This window comes from Lepus europaeus, chromosome 22 (genome assembly GCF_033115175.1).
Source record: "Lepus europaeus isolate LE1 chromosome 22, mLepTim1.pri, whole genome shotgun sequence".
Lineage (NCBI taxonomy): Eukaryota > Metazoa > Chordata > Mammalia > Lagomorpha > Leporidae > Lepus > Lepus europaeus.
The window spans coordinates 18,654,334-18,667,651 of record NC_084848.1 but is presented as its reverse complement, the minus strand read 5'-3'; positions in this window follow the sequence as shown (position 1 = coordinate 18,667,651).

The following is a 13,318-nucleotide window of genomic DNA, read 5'->3' as shown; positions in this document are numbered from 1 at the left end:
GGAACTGTGTTCTTCCTAATTTTTATGTGTTGAGTATTATGATTAATAGTAAATTCAGCCTGTGGATATAGAGTGGATTAAAGTTATATCTTTGCAAAAAGTGATGAAGAGGGTGGAAGGAAGAAGGGCATTGGGAGGAGGAGGGAATGAGGGATGTGTGATTGTCCACCTGAAACAGTACCTTTGGAATGCATGAAATCTGTTGTCTTTAATTTTTTAAAATAGAAACTTTCATTAATGTACAATTATCTATTTCCTTGGTTACCTATGACTTGGAATTGGCTTCTAACAGAAACTGAACCACAGCAACAAAGGATTTCTGGCTATAGAAAAACAGAATGTTTATTTCATGAATTTCAACATATGATTCATGAATTTGATTCTATTTAACTTCAAATACAATTAAGTCACTAGTGCTTCAAAACTAGATAACCAGAGCATATATCAAGTACAGAAACAAATACACAATATTCTTGAAAGAAATATTTCTCAGTGATTAAATCTATTGAAGTCCCTCTAGAAGAATGTCTTCAAATAATGCAAGAAAACTGTGGGGATTTGGGAGAATATATTAACCAGAATGAGCTATGTGATGGTATAGAAAAGAATTCATAGGTTGGTCAGTAAACACATGAGCAGAATGATATAACTGAAAGAATGTGAGCTCGGGGGAAAAATAGATCTCTTTGGATAATAGCTTATTCAATAATAAGTCTCTCAGTTACACTTCTCTCACATGTAAAATCCCTGTAAAATGCCTACATTGTAGAACTGTTTTGTGAACTATAAATATATCCTATGTCTGAACTAGTAGTCAATGCACAAAAGGTATCATTAGGAGTAATAATGTCCTGTTCAGGGGAACTTTTATGGTAATAAAATGGGGAGTTATCCTTAAAATTCCTAACTAAATTAAGAACTCGGGGTAAAATGAAATTTGATTGTAGACTACTATTTCCTATCAAATAAAATCTAGCAGTTCCCAGCTCAGGCTTGTACCTACAATAAACCTGTCCTGTGGTCTATGGATGCTCTATGATCTTTTTATCCAAATGTTGGTATTCTGACAACCAGCAGCAGCTTTATTTTCATTGCTTAGCTGACTGGAAAGAGTCACCATCTGTACAAATTGTAATTTTGATATTGTAGAGTCACACTGGAATTGTTCAGCTAATTTCCATAAATTTTCTCCAGAGGCCACAATTGTTCCTCCTTATCAGTCAGACCCAAAACTCAGCAGACCATTGTGAAACTACAGGTGAAATCCTTCCTCAGCCTTCTACGTCAATCTCCAGTGACCTGCAACTACAAACCACAGTATAAAACATTCTTTTTGGGGTGCTTATATGCACATGAACCTCATGAGTGATCAGCAATCACAAAGACATTAATTTCGGGGTGAATCCCCATCATTAACAGTGCTTTAAATAATGACAAGCCAGAGGAAACATTTTTAAATTGCACTGAATAGAGTTAATGGGAATGGCCCATTAAAAGGGCTTTGCCTCTTCCTGTGAAACATATATCTAAGTATCACACAGCAATGTGGTGAAGACCAGGCCACATTCCCTTATATCACTGAGTGTAAAACTAAAATCCAATGCACCACACACGCATTGACTTACACAACTGCAGTATGGCACCTGTCAGCACAGATCCAGGTATTCAGCTCTCAGCCATTTTGATCTGGACTCATCAGTGGATGAATTCTTCAGTCATTATGTTTAAGAGGTATGCTTTTATATTACTCAGCATTTACATCTTATTCTAATGAGATGAAGGATCTGGTGTATGTCCCAGTTTGAATAATTAACTTGTTTTTCACGTGTATGCTTTCTAGACTAATAGATGTCCTGAGATTCATCTCATTCATAAATCATATATATTATATACAATAATTTTGAGAGAACATTATGGTATGTAAAAATAAAGAGTGCTTTCAAAATGGAAAATACAAAAATCCCAGGAATTAAGGCTAGTATTTACTGACTGTGGACATTTCATATACATTACTCATAGTGCTATATTTCCATGCATACAGTTAGACTTACTATTCAGGATAACCATATGCAATAATTATCATCCACATTTTATTTTTGAAGGAATAGGCTAAAATATCATAAATGTCACCCATTTCTACCACCAAAGTAATAGAAGCAGGGATATATAAATATATATCCAAATTATCTGACAGTAAAGCCCACATTGCTTTCAGCTACTTTAGAACTCTTAAGTCTATTACCAACCTGGAGTTCAAGGGGTTGTCAAAGAAAAACGTATTTCAACAAAAGGATCTAAAATATGTGTTCCACTAGGTTACTTTTTATCCAATTTTATTAGGAAAATTCTGAATTGCCAGAAAAGTCTTCCTATAATTAGATAAACCTCAACCAAATCATAAGAGCAAAGATAACAATTTAAAAGGACTAATAATGTTTATAGGGATCCATTATGTAGGTGATTCATATTTTATTTTTAATTAAGAATTAAAATGACTATCCTGGTACCACAAACCATGTGAAATCTGTATTTTATGCCAATACAAAGATTTGTACAAAGCTAAAAATTTAGTGATACTTTAGGGACTTATCTTCAGAGTTTATAAAGCTATCAATTATATTTTTTGAACAAGAGAGGCTAAGGCATAATAATTACACAAGAGATAAATCACCTAACCATGTAATTAACTCAAAGTTATAATGGCAATAAAGTTAAATTCATATTGATATATGAAATTATAAGAATATTAATATACTTAATTGGCATTTAATAATATAGCTACAGAAATTAATTGAATATCAATTTACAAAGTTCATAAATGTCATTTCTTTTAATAATTACACACATATCCTCAAGATAATCTTCATATAGTTGATCATGTTTTTATTAATATATATTCTTTTTTGTAAATAAAATGTGTTTAGGACCTTCATTTTTTTATCAAACATTTCTCCCTTATTTGTTCATGCTTGTTAGTTCATATGAAGAATCGTAATGCACCATCACTATAAATCACAGCTGAAATACACTTAATTGTCCATTTATTCTAGTTTTTGAATGCTGGCAGAATCCATGCCAACAAATTTCAAATCCTTTTCTTTATATCAAGTTCTTGAAAAAGACCTTGGGCTTATTCTTTTCTTTTAAGCTTAGTTAACTCACTTTCACCTCCAAGCTACTTCTTCTTGGCTTCTGCTTGTTTGGGGTTTTAACTTAAAAAATGAATCCCCACAATAATGGCACTTTAATTTTGTGGCCTTGCAGCTGATGAGTAAAGGGATTAAAATGAAGTTGATTTACAAATAATTCTACTTTCAATTAATAATTAAATGGAGGGAAAATTAAATATTAGAACAGCCATAATTTCATCTGTAACAAACTAATAAAGGGGAGTAATATTAATTCACAGAATTAGAAGTGCTAGGACTATGCCTTATTGGTCTAGTAGATAAGCCAGTTCAAATGCATCAGAACACATAGCTAATCTGCACTCAGCTGCTCACATGATGCGTAAGGTACAAACTAACCTCCTCAGAGTTATTCTGAGACAAACATAACTAAAGAGATAAAAAATTCTCTGAGTAGCATTTTAATAGAATTTGTTAGTAGCAAACTTGGTGAAATGTGTACAGTGAAAAATTCTCTATAAAATAGTGAGGTTTTTAAAAGTCCAGAGCCAAGGGAATATATTGAGCATAAAATAATCAACCATGTATTGGAAAAAAAAAAAAAAGAATGAGACAGAAATGACCAAAAATTGGGCCGGCGCTGCGGCTCAATAGGCTAATCCTCCGCCTAGCGGCGCCGGCACACCGGGTTCTAGTCCCGGTCGGGGCACCGATCCTGTCCCGGTTGCCCCTCTTCCAGGCCAGCTCTCTGCTGTGGCCAGGGAGTGCAGTGGAGGATGGCCCAAGCCCTTGGGCCCTGCACCCCATGGGAGACCAGGATAAACACCTGGCTCCTGCCATCGGATCAGCGCGGTGCGCCGGCCGCAGCGCGCTACCGCGGCGGCCATTGGAGGGTGAACCAACGGCAAAAGGAAGACCTTTCTCTCTGTCTCTGTCTCTCACTGTCCACTCTGCCTGTCAAAAATAAAAATTTAAAAAAAAAATAAAAAAAAAAGAAATGACCAAAAATTAATTAATTTAATTAAAATCAATAGTACAGAAGAACAACTTGACATGTTTACCATGAGGATATGGGGTGGGGCGAAAATAAAGCAATTGGGGAGATGAAGATAAATACAAAAGCCATAGAAAACATGTTATCTTTAGTGCACGTGTTGCCTGAAATTGAAAAACAATGTATTTGCTAGAGAAATACAAGGGCACATTTTTTTCATAACACATGGAAAATGATGTGTTATGGAAAAACTATGCATGGATTTCAAAAATATTCTGCCCAAAAATAAACTCATAGTTGTAATTACATTTTCCCACAAACTTCTTGAGGTACGTTCGTATTGTATCCATAGTGTATGTGTGTAGCTCAAGATAATTGTCATGGTCTTTATATTTATTTCACTTCAAAATTCATATATGCAGACCTAACCCCAATGTGATGGTGTTTGGAGATGAGGCTTTAGAGAGATAACTAGGTTTAGATATAGTCAAGAGTATGGGGTACAATTAATGGAATTAATGATATGTAAGAAGAGACACCTGGGAGTCTGCACTCTCTTCCTCTATCAAGTAAGGACACAGTGGGAAGAGAGTTACCTTCAATCCAGGAAAAAACCCAGACCAGAACCCAACCATTTCAGACCTTATCTTGGACTTCTCAGGCTCTGAAACTACGAGAAAACAAAGTTCTGTTCCTTAGGTCATCTAGTCTCTGGGTTTTCATTGACAGACTAAGCAATAACATAGCACTTAACAGAAAAATCAGTCAGAGAAATATAGAAAAAATTGTCATCAAATTAGGGATAAAATATTGGCAATACTCAGTGGGATATTTAAAAACAATAAAACTGATTTGAAATCCCCAACAACAGAACATCCTGTAGTTAAGATACGGCGCTGTGGCTCAACAGGCTAATCCTCCGCCTTGCGGCGCTGGCACACTGGGTTCTAGTCCCGGTCAGGGCTCCGGATTCTGTCCCGGTTGTCCCTCTTCCAGGCCAGCTCTCTGCTGTGGCCAGGGAGTGCAGTGGAGGATGGCCCAAGTGCTTGGGCCCTGCACTCCATGGGAGACCAGGAGAAGCACCTGGCTCCTGCCATCGGATCAGCGTGGTGCGCCGGCCGCAGCACGCCTACCGCGGTGGCCATTGGAGGGTGAACCAATGGCAAAGGAAGACCTTTCTCTCTGTCTCTCTCACTGTCCACTCTGCCTGTCAAAAAAAAAAAAAAAAAGATACTGAACTTTACAAATAACATATGAAAAATAATGTTTAGGTATTAAGAAAGAAAGAAATCGGATGACATATAAAATGTTTTAGGACATAGCCTCAACACCAAGGTTAAATCCGGTTAACTTTCTGAAATTCATAGCTGCATGCATTTCTCAGGTTTCTAGATAGGAAAATCACGTCAACTGCAAGGGCAAAAAACAATTAGACTGACCTCACACTGCTCTTCTATATCATTACCCAATGACATATCACGATGAGTCAACAGTATTTCTACTGATAGGTGGGAGGAAATGGGTTACCCACAAATATGCCCAGTCAATCATCCTTTACAGGCCAAAGGCAATAGCCAGACATTTTAAGATCATCATCTTAAAGTATGAGGATGTTGCATCACTGAGATAATATGATCATTAAAAAAGCTATTTGAGAATGCAAACAATAAATTAACAAAGTATAGTGAAAGGTGATTTATAAAAGTGGCATAAATATCTAATTTACTTGAACATAAAAATGTTAAATAAATGAAAATGAAACTAAAGAAGAAACAAATGTTAACCTACATGACAAAGTGAAACACTACCTGCATTAATAATTGGGAGATGGAAGCAAGAAGGTAGAAAGAAATATAGAAGAAAATTATATCATATTTTATGAAAGGACATATTGATTCTGAATAGCAAGATTTATTCGGTCAAAAAGAAAACATGCTAATATTTCGTATTCTTTTAAAGAGTGTAAGGATCTTTTAGCTACCATATTCACTGTGTGATGAAAATCTGTAGATTTAGTTATTACTTTCATTTTATTTTAGTTTCTTTTCCTTTGATAAAATTATAATTCATTCAACAAAGTAGCTGTTGTCTTAACAATAGCAGGTACAATTTAATATAATTTTTATAATAATTTGCTTTATATATATCCTCCCAGCATTCACTCTTTATATGTGTTGACCTCAACAGTTGGTTAGAATTATAACCACTACATTTTAATATTGGTTGTTTTAGAGTAGTAGAATCCTAAATAATTGCTTTGTCCCTTCTATCACTATAATCTGAGCTTGGTAATTAAATGTGCTGATTATGTGAATCACTGTAAAACAATTCTACAGATGAGGAGGTTCATATACTCTGCCACTACCATTACCTTTAGTGGCATTTTGATGTTATTTAACCATATATGCAGGGGGTGTAAAATGTAAACAAGACACTTAAATAGAAAATTCTTACTATTAGAAGCCCTATCTGCATCCATTTGATTCCTCAGAAGAACTACTCATCATTATATATCTGTTTAATAACCTAATAGATGTTCTTTGGTGTGAATCCACAAATGTCTGGGTTCGTGACTATACTGATCCTAGCAGTTGAATGCTACAGCCAGCAAGGAAGGATGGAAACTGCCACCTTTACAGTGTACCTGTTTGCCCATGCATGATGCATCCGTAGACTGAGAGCCTTTTTACCTTCTCCAGGAGGGCCTGGTTTAATGACCCTGAGCTTCTGGTATAGACAAGACCACTCATTTTAACAAAGCTCCATTCCTACCTCTTCCCAAGAGGCTTTCTCTCATTTTTTTCTTTTCTTTTTTTTTTCTTTTTTTTTTTTTTTTTGAAATCAGTTCTACCATTTCGAGGGTTGGCAAAGCTTGGCTTTTAATCAACTTCTGTCATAATAAAATTGTGCATATAGCCTGTTTATACTGTAAAATGAAGGTCTTTTCGAGAAGGGACTGAATCCTACTGTTGCATTATCCATAAATCTCATTCAACCATTTTTCACAATAATTGTTCACTAAGCATTTTCTTTGGGTTGGACATCTGGTACAACAGTTGAGTTGCTGCTTATGATACCTGTATCCTGTATCAGAGTGTCTGAATCAAGTCCCAGCCCTTCTACTTCTGATCCAGCTTCTGGCTAATGGGTATTAGGGGAGGCAGCAACCGATTAGGAGACCCGGATTGAGTTTTGGGCTCTCAGCTTTGAGCTGACCCAGCTCTGGGTGTTGTAGGTATCAGATAGTGAATCAGCAAATGGAAGATCTTTCTTTCCCTGTTTGTCTGCCTTTTAAATAAAATGGAAATAAAAAAAATTAGAATAACTTTGACACTAAATTATAACCATAGTTGTTAAGATTGATGGTCAAATATAAATTTATAATTACTTGTATTTATGGTAAATGCATATTTAAGGTATACAGATTTATGTGTATAGCTAAATTTTTTAAAATTAATTTAATACTACAAGTTACACTGCATGACTTTCTATAATGCATGTCAATATTTCTACTATAGCTACTGGCCTAAGAAACTCATTTAAGCACTACTTTTCTTTGTAGAATTCATAGACAAGTTTGGAAGTAAAATTTCGTTCTTTAAATGTAGTTTGTAATTTTTTTTTCAGAGAGGTCACAGACTCTTCTTTGTTCTGGTGTTAAATTACTGACGAGTGTTTTGGAAAACAAATCTTAAAACTAGCCACACGCCAGTTGTGCTGCTTATTAAGCAACTGGCATTTCTTGATGTTTTTGAGGCGCTTCATCCAGGGCTGCACAAAGTCATCATCTGAATCATCACTAAATTAGTAAGCTGGATTTTCCACTAACCCACAGTAAACTTCTTTCTCACTACTTCCATGGATAGAAAAATGCAGTTAGTCTGCCACAACATACTGCTAATGCTTTATTGAGCCTAAGATGATCATCATGGGGTTTAAAGGCCACCATTCCCTCTAGAAACGTCTCCTTGGTCTGCAGTGCACACGCCATTTGACTAGTACAACCACAATAGATCTTTTTAATGATGTAATTTGTAACTCTTGTGACAGAGGAAGAACACTTCCTGCACTTAAGTAATGGGTTCATTTCCACTAAATTAGAGTTCCTTGAACAACCCAAAAAGAAAATGACCCCAGCTGACATCCTTGGATCACTGCTTCCAAAGGTGATCAACACTGAGAAAATAGGCCTGTGTAAGACAGGACACTGACACATGACACATTGATTTATTTAGCAGTAAGTTGTCATTTGTGGATAATATCAAATACAATGAAATTTGTCATAGTCGTCTGTGAAGTTGTTATTTTATCAACCAATGAATCTTTTATAAGCAAATGTGAAAAATATTTAGTTAGGGACTAAATCTAGTTGTACAATATTTTAAACTTTTGAAAAGATGTATGTATGTATGTATGTATGTATTTAAAAGGGAGAGGGAAATAGAGGGAGAAAATCTTCTACCCATTGGTTCACTCCCCAGATGACTGCAACATTCAGGTTGGGCCAGGCTGAAGCCTGGAGCTAGGAACTCTTCCTTGGTTTCCAATGCGAGTGGTAGGGACCCAAGTACTTGGGCCATCTTCTGCTGCCTTCCCACGCACATTAACAGGAAGTTACAGGTTAGAAGTGGAGGAGCCAGAATTGAAATCAGCACTCTGATATGGGATGCCTGTATCACAAGCAGTATCTTAACCTGCTGTGCTACATCACTGACCCCATAGACATACTAAAATTGAATTTATTTCCAATATTTCAAGATCACATCATTGTATATATAATTCTTTCTTTCTTTATTTTGACAGGCAGAGTGGACAGTGAGAGAGAGAGACAGAGACAAAGGTCTTCCTTTTCCGTTGGTTCACCCCCACAATGGCTGCTGCGGCCGGCACACTGCAGCTGGCACACCGCGCTGATCCGAAGCCAGGAGGCAGGTGGTTCCTCCTGGTCTCCCATGCAGGTGCAGGGCCCAAGGACCTGGGCCATCCCCCACTGCACTCCCAGGCCACAGCAGAGAGCTGGACTGGAAGAGGGGCAACCGGGACAGAATCCAGCGCCCCGTCCGGGACTAGAACCCGGGGTGCCAGCGCTACAGGTGGAGGATTAGCCTATTGAGCCTCAGCGCGGTCCTGTATTTTTTTTGTTTTTACTTTTACCAAACAAACAAACAAACAAACAAAAAGCATAGTATACTCTAATGCATTGGTGTCATTTTAAAAAATTTAAGAGTTAAGTTGCAGCATCTTTTGGAGACTAAAAGCCTCCAGTGTGTCACATATTCACCACGTGTTCTTGCTGAGGCAAGAATTCATTTCCATTTGAGATGCTTTTTTATTAATACACTGTTATTTCAGGATAATTTTACAGAAGAACCGAGCAGATAAGACAGGAAGTTTAAGCATAACCTCCACTATACACATAGTTCCCATAATCATTATCTTGCATTGGTAGCACAATTTTTATAATGAATGAATCAGTATTGAAACATTATCATTGAATTCTAAAACCTTTCAGTTTCATCACTTATACTTTACAATTCTATGGTTTTTGCAAATGTGTAATGATGGTTAGATGCCCAGCTGTGGAGTATCACCCATAATAGTTTCACCACCCTAAAAATTCCTCATTCCTCATGATTCACCTATTCAAATCTCCTTCCCTCCCTGCAAACTTTTGGCAAACATTCATCTTTTTACTATGTCTAGACTGTCGCCTTTTCCAAAATGTTCTATAATTAGAATCATACATTATATAGCCTTTTAATATTGGCTTCTTTCATTTAGTAATATGTATTTGAGTTTCCTCTGTATCTTTTCAAGACTTGGTAGATCCTTCTTTGCTATTTGTTCGTGAATTGTTGAAGAACATTTCATCAGATAGATGTATCCCTGTTTCTTCATGTAGTCACACTTAAGGGTATCTTCGTTGCTTCCACTTTCTAGCAGTTATGAATAAAGCTGCTATGAACATTTATATGAAAATATGTGAACTAAAATTTAAATTAAGTGGATAAATTAGGAGCTGGGTTATAAGTATATTTGTTAAGATTCTATAAAAAGACTGAACTCATTGGACTTGCACGCTGGTGCATAAGCAGATTTATTAGGGGGATTCTCACAGGATTATGGCAACTGAGAAATCCCATGACAGTTTATTGCAGGCTGGAGATCCTGGGATGTTGCTAGAGTCCTTAGTCCAAGACCTCAGACAAGAGAAGCTGAGGGTGTTACTCTCAGTTCAAGGCTGAAAGCCTGAGGGGCTTATGATTTAAGTTCTAGAGTCCAAACAGCTGACATCCAAGGCAAGAATCTAGAGTGGCTCAACCCTGAGATAGAGAAGTGGGGAGAAGGGCACAGTGTGTGTGGTGGGGTGGGGACCCATATGCTTCTTATATTTATTTGCTCCAAATCCTCTGCCAATTATTGGTGCCTGCTTATTTGGAGGCTGTGTCTTCATACCAAGTCTACTCAGTTAATCTCTGTTGGAAATAACCTCACAAGTACTCCCATAACATTTTCCTGTTGTCTAGGTATTCTTTAATCCGATCAAGCTACACCATAAAATTAACTAGCAGAGTTTGGTAAGACTTGTTCCATTTTATTTTATTTTATTTTTGACAGGCAGAGTGGATAGTGAGAGAGAGAAACAAAGAGAAAGGTCTTCCTTTTTGCCGCTGGTTCACCCTCCAATGGCCGCCGCGGCCAGCGCATCTCGCTGATCCGAAGCCAGGAGCCAGGTGCTTCTCCTGGTCTCCCATGCGGGTGCAGGGCCCAAGGACTTGGGCCATCCTCCACTGCCTTCCCGGGCCATAGCACAGAGCTGTCCTGGAAGAGGGGCAACCGGGATAGAATCCGGCGCCCCAACCGGGACTAGAACCCGGTGTGCTGGCGCCACAAGGCGGAGGATTAGCCTGTTAAGCCATGGCGCCGGCCGTGACTTGTTCCATTTTAAAGCTAATAACAATATTAATTTATTATCTCAGATATACAATCCAGACTCCAGATCTATTATTAACTGGATCCGTGGTCAGGGTTTCCCAGGGCTGACACTAGGGTGGTGTCACCCAGGCTAGGGTATTATATAAGCATGAAAGCTAAGGGTTTCATGAAACTTATGCAGATGTGGGCAAAATTTTATCCCTTGTAACATGGGACATGGATTCTATTCTGACTGTTGGCTGTTGGTCAGAGGTCACTTTCAGTACTTAAATCCTGCCCCCAGCACTGTGACACATGGTTAACCCTGTTGATCCTCTGATAACTTAGCTCTGTCTTTTCTCAAAGTCAGCAGGAGAATTTCTTGCTCAGGATTCAAATCATGAGCCTGGCTCAACAGGCTAACGCCATGGCTTAACAGGCTAATCCTCCGCCTCGTGGTGCCGGCACACCGGGTTCTAGTCCCGGTCGGGGCGTCGGATTCTATCCCGGTTGCTCCTCTTCCAGTGCAGCTCTCTGCTATGGCCCAGGAAGGCAGTGGAGGATGGCCCAAGTACTTGGGCCCCGCACCCGCATAGGAGACCAGGAGAAGCACCTGGTTCCTGGCTTCGGATCAGCGAGATGCACCGGCCGCGGCGGCCATTGGAGGGTGAACCAACGGCAAAAAGGAAGACCTTTCTCTCTCTCTCTCTCTCTCTCACTATCCACTTTGCCTGTCAAAAAAAAAAAAAAAATATCTGACTTTAGCAAGGACACAGTCCTCTTGAAGGGCCCATCTGATTAGGTCAAGTCCACTTAAGATAATCTTAGTTTTGATTAACTTGAGACAAACTTAATTGAGACCATAATCTTATTTTTAAAATCCTTTCACCTTTAATGTAAAATATCAACTAATTATGGGCATGAAATCTATCATGTCCACAATCTTGTCCACACTCAAATGCAGGAGATTATACAATTATGCACATCAAACTGTGGGAATATTGGACATCTAGACATTCTATCTACCCTTTAAAAAGAATGAATAGTACTGCGGTGTACACCATGCATATGCACATTTTCATTTTTTAAATGAGTCCTAGTTTTTAAACTTATGTATTTGTGAGGCAGAGAGAATGTGTGTTTCTATCTACTGGTTCACTCCCCAAGTGACTACAATATCCAGAACTGAGCTAGAAGAAGCCAGGAACTGGAAATGTAGTCCAAGTCTCCCAGATAGGTGGTAAGAACTTGAGCACTGGAGCCATCATACTGCTGAAGCCTAATCCCTACATAGTGCTTCACATGCTATCAGGTCCTAGTCTCCCACGGCCTCCCTACCTATCTCTGTGAGCTTCAAGATTTCATGCTCAGCTTTGATGATCGCAAATCAACCTCTTACTAAATTTAGCTCACTGAATTGAAGGAGTACTACAACCTGCTCTACAAGGTCCCCAGCTGTTAGACTCATGAAGTCATTTATTTTCCCTAAAGATGATATCTTGATTTTCAATCTTGTTTTGAGGGGTTTTCTTCTCTAGAAACCACAGGCCCTAAGCTAAAAGACACTACCACTTGTACATAGCCCACAGATTGACAGGAGCCCACTATGCCATCATCGAAATTTCCTAAAGGACATGATGGAGGTTTAGGTGCACCACAGATGGACCAGGAACTTGGACCCATCTGAACATGCATGTGTCAGCCCCAACCTCAATCTATATGGACTTCACCCCTAATTCCAAATGGAAACTGGAATTAATCCACACTTTCTAATAAATTACTACTTTTTTCCATCACCCACAGTGGCTTTCTCTGCATTTGGCAAGCAGCTCCAGTTTGGGGGGATCAATAGCAAATCCTCCACTCAGTTTTGTGTGTTCTGTATCACTGTCTGCCTTGGTAGGCATTCAGAGGAAACTGCAGTCAGTAGCCAGAGCATGGGATTTAATGTAAGCACTCTGGTATAGTATACTACAAGCATCTCAGTCTTTAGGCTAAACATCTCATTGTCTAATTTAAATAAGTGTTCACATATTTGAACTGCTTTACTAGTTAGCACCATTTAAATTACCTCGTAAATATTTGAATTGAGTCAATTTTTGACCTAATTCTGTCTACCATTATATGTATGCTTTTGGTTTATAAGAATAAAACACATTGCTTTCACCTGAAGTGTCAGTTACTTTTTTTCTTATAACCCCTTTTCATTTAGTGTATAAATAGTAACACAAATGGATCACTTTGATCTGACCCTCACTCTTTTTTTTTCCTTTTAAAGAAG